This window comes from Octodon degus, unplaced genomic scaffold, assembly GCF_000260255.1.
Source record: "Octodon degus isolate 3935 unplaced genomic scaffold, OctDeg1.0 scaffold00152, whole genome shotgun sequence".
NCBI classification, from domain to species: domain Eukaryota; kingdom Metazoa; phylum Chordata; class Mammalia; order Rodentia; family Octodontidae; genus Octodon; species Octodon degus.
This window is the reverse complement of record NW_004524728.1, coordinates 1,988,784-1,993,303: the sequence shown is the minus strand read 5'-3', so window position 1 is coordinate 1,993,303 and position 4,520 is coordinate 1,988,784. Positions and strand designations below refer to the sequence as shown.

Below are 4,520 nucleotides of genomic sequence, written 5' to 3'. Positions count from 1 at the left end.
TTTTCCCTCATTGCATGAATTTGAATTTTTTATTTCCCTATTTTGATAAGGTTGTCTAGGAATTTATCAAGTTTACTTATTCTTGCAAAGAACAAACTCTTTGATTCATTATTTCTTTGTATTTTTTTAAAAAAATGTATTTAGTACAGGGTCTACAGGGTCTCACTACACAGGTTGGACTCAGTGATCCTCCTGTTTTCAGTCTCCCAAGTACTGGGATTACAGGGGCGTACCACCATGTCCAGTCTCAATTGCGGTCTCAGTGTGCCCTGGGGGCAGGACTGGCATGGCACACTGGGAATCAAACCTGGTCCTTGAGCCTGCCTAAAGAATTACTTTAGTCTGCTGAGCAATCTGGCCAGCCCTATTCTTTGTATTGTTTTCTTCATCTCCATTGCATTAATTTCTGTTCCAATCTTTATAATTTTATGCCTTCCTTGTGTTTTGGGTTTGATTTGCTCTTCTTTTTCTAGGAGCTTGAGGTGTACAATAAGATTGTTTCTTCGGGCTTGTGCTTTTTTTCTGATGCAAGAATTTACTGCTATGAATGTCTCTCTTAAGAGAGCTTTCTGGCGGGCAAGATAGCTCAGCTGACTAAGTGCCTGCTTTGCAAGCACAGGAACCAGGGTTCAATCCTGGCCCCACATGCTGCACCAGCCCTGTGTCCCGGGTGCACTGAGCCCAGGACTGAGTGCAGGTGTGGTGGCACATGCCTGTAATCCCAGCACTGGAGAGGCTGAAAACAGGGAGGATCACTACATGTCTGAGCTGTGTAGTGAGACTGCACCAAATACATAATAAAGGGGGGGGAAGTTTTTATTGATTTCAGTTTCTGTTAATTCGTGTCAGCTTTTTTGCTTGATTGTAAATATTGCTTAATTTCTTCTTTAATTTCATGTGTGACCCATTGGTTGTTCAGGAGAATGTTAATTTCCATGTGTTTATGGAGTTTTTACAGTTTCTTTTTTTTTCAATAATTTCCAGTTTCATTGCACTGTTGTCAGATAGTATGCATGGGAAAATTTCAGTTCCTTTGTATTTACTTAAGTATGTTCAATGTGCTAGTATATTGTCTATTTTGGAGAATGTCCCATATGCAGCAGGAAGAAAATGTATTCTGATGTTGCTGAGTAGAACACTCTGTAAAGGTCTACTAAGTCCATTTCTTCACAATTTTGGTTAGTTCTGTCATTTCTTTCTTTTTTTTTTTTTAGTTCTATCATTTCTTTGCTGATTTTTTTTTTTTTGCCTAATTGATCTATCTCTTTGTGACAGGGGGGTACTAAAGTCCCCCATTACAATTGTGTTATTACTCATTTGATTTTCCTTGTCTGTTAAAGCCTGTCTTATGTAGTTGGGTACTCCTACATTGGGTTCATATATATTTATGATGGTTATCTTTTCTCTTACAGTTTACCATAACAAATATGTCGTGACCTTCTTTATCTTTTTTAATATTCTTGGCTTGAAGGTGACTTGGTTAGCAACCAGTATAGCTACTACTGCTTTCTTCTGGGTTCCTGTCACATGGAGTATTGTTTCCCATTCTTTGACTTTCAATTTATGAATTTTCTTTCAAATTGAATGTGTTGCTTGTATACAGAATATTGGATTTTGTTTTTTGATCCATTCTGCCAGTCTGCTTCTTTTGATTTTTGAATTGAGGCCATTTACATTGATATTTATAACTGATATGTATTGGTTTATCTTTGTCACATTTTCTTTATTTTTAATGCTATAGATTTCCTACTTTTCTCTTCCATTTAAATGCTTGCTCTGTTTGGTGGTTCCTTTCTTTTCTTGTTCTTGATATTGTGGTTATCCCTATCTTTTTGTAGGATATCTGTCAGCACTCATTGTAGGATTGGATTGGTGGTCATGAATGTCTAGCTGTTCTTTATCATGGAAGTATTATATCTCTCCATTAAATTTGACAGTTTTGCAGGGACTTCAGTCTGGATTGGAAGTTGTTTTCTCTCAGGACCTGAAATGCTTCACTCCAAGCTCTTCTTGGTTTGAAGGTATATGTCAAAAAGTCTACTGTGATTCTGATGGGCTTCTGTTCTTTTGATGAATTTCTGGGATCTTGATTATTATGTGTCTAGGTATAGATTTATTTTGATTATGGCTGACTGGAGTTGTGTATACGTCATTTAACTGTATGTCAGTTTTTTTCCCCCATTCTTGGGTAATTTTCTGCTACTACTTTTGCAAATAGTCTTTTTGAGTCATTCATGCTTTTTGGTGGACATGTATCAGTCTCAATTTGTTTTTCTTTGCATCATCTTATAGTTGCTGAATGGCTATTTCCTGGTTCCTTGTCTTTCCTCTCCCATTCATTAGCTGCACTGCTGTCCTCAAGATCTGAAGGTCTATCTTTAGTTTCATTTAAGTAAGTTTGCCAGCTTTCAATGGAATTCTTAATTTCCTGAATATCTGTTTGAATCTGTTTCATGTATTCTAATTCTTTCCTGTGTTATTCTTTCAATGTTTCCATCAGTTTTTATGTGCCCCTATTTTTTAATCTGTGTCTTCTTTAGATGTGCTGCACAATTCTGTTATGATTTTTGTCATTTTTTTTTTTACCTGAGAGATTATTTCTAATATAATTTCTTCTATTGCCAAATGTATTGTTTCTTTATTTCAGTTTCTATGATTACAGAAAATTCAGATGTGTAACTTCCAAGTTTTTCTATGTCCTTATCTCTTGTACTCGTTTTGGGTGGGCTGGATTTCTGAGATCATCTTTTGCTTATTTGTTTTGACATTTTAAAAAAATATTTTTTTTTACATTTTATCATTTTATTAGGAATAATTCCAAATGGGTTATGAAGAAAAATTATTGAGTTTGACGAGTCTTCTAAAAACTCTGAAAGATATGTTCATCGATAAACAACAAAATATCAGGAGAACCATATATATTGGGCAAAGAGTCAGGCTGATACCAAAAGCAACATGCGACATAAAAAAGATATACTATAAAGGAAGGCAATCTGCTGAGTATGAAAACCCACCTCCACAGGGACTCTTGGCAACCAACACAGAACCGGCTAGCAAATCCAAACCACACCAAGGGAAGTTTCACCGGGGAGAAGAACTAAGTTCCTCAGTGCAAGAGAGCCGAGTAGTGTTTTGGAGCATCTCCCTGGCTGGTAAGAGCAACATCAGAAAATCTTTTTGGCAAGGGAAAGAAATAAATACAAATGGAATGCTACATTTTTAAATCAGCAGACTGTCCCAGGAATGATAAAGGAATCAGTGAAGTACCAAGGAAGTAACTTCTAAAACATTGTTGGTTGTGGGCTCAAAACATAGTCAGAATGATATAAAGGTGACACAATAGCTCTGTCCAGGCATTTAGGCTTAAAGGTGAGAGTAAGAGAGGATACTTTTTCCCCAAGGAAAATCTCTTGAAAACCAAGCATATTGCTAACTGGCAACATTGTACTTGGTAAATAATAATTGGCAACAAAATAAGTTGAAACTGCCCAAACCAGTCTCAGATACTGTTTAATAACCAAGATACAAACTAATTTTGCTGTAACAAGCCTAAGCCAATTCTATCAAAGGTGTCCAAGGTAGGTTAGCGTGTCTGTGGTTTCAGATCCAGCTTCCGTTAACGTTTTGAAAGCTCATTTGACAGCCAGTCCAGTCCTTCATACAGACCCGTTCCTTGTGTAGCGCAAGTGGCTTGAACATACCATGTTCTGTTCTGAAGAGACTGAAGACCCAATTTATCTGTCATTTCACTGATGGCCATGGCATTTGGCAAATCCCGTTTGTTTGCAAACAGCAGCAGCGCTGCATCTTGCAGCTCATCTTCCTGAAGCATATTCTGCAGCACAGTTGCTCCTTCCTGAATTCTTTCACGATCATTGCTATCTACCACAAAAATAAAGCCCTGGTATTCTGGAAGTAATGCTTCCACAGAGGCCGAATTTTATCTTGACCACCAACATCCCACACTGTGAAACAAATGTTCTTATATTCTACTGTTTCCACATAAATCCACATTAAAACCAATGGTAGGAATGGCCGTGACTATCTCCCCTAACTTGAGTTTATACAGTACAGTCGTCTTGCCAGCAGCATCCAATCCAACCATCAGGATACGCATCTGCTTCTTGCCGAACAGGCGGGAGAAGAGCGAGGAGATGGTGAGGCCCATGGCGGCGGTGGCACTTGCGATGGGCACGGAAAGGGCTCCGTGCCGAGCCGGGCCTTCGCCTTCTACGCTCCGGATAAAGAGAAGAGAAATGCCCGGGAGGGAGGGCAGTCGGGACGATGGCAGGCCAACGGCGTCCGGAGAAGCGCAGGCTGGCAGCAGCCGGGCGAAGAACTATTTAGGAGCGGGAGCCTCTGTTTTGACATTTTGAAGCTCCCAGTATTTACCTGGTCTCAGTAGCAATGGGAGGGCATAGGACGCTGGTTACCAAGTTCACTGCTACAGTGGGGGATGGGTGTGTAGGCTTAGCAAAGCTCCTGCTGTGTGGGGCTCAGTGTGGCTTCTGCCACAATGA

General features: G+C 39.4%; 1 pseudogene across 1 annotated transcript; it reads right to left on the bottom strand.

The window, feature by feature from the left end:
* Nucleotides 1-2,787: 2,787 nt before the first annotated feature.
* LOC101569149 lies at nucleotides 2,788-4,267 on the bottom strand (annotated as a pseudogene). Its single transcript, XR_192790.2, has one exon. The product of XR_192790.2 is annotated as an ADP-ribosylation factor 4-like (transcript).
* Nucleotides 4,268-4,520: the final 253 nt, after the last annotated feature.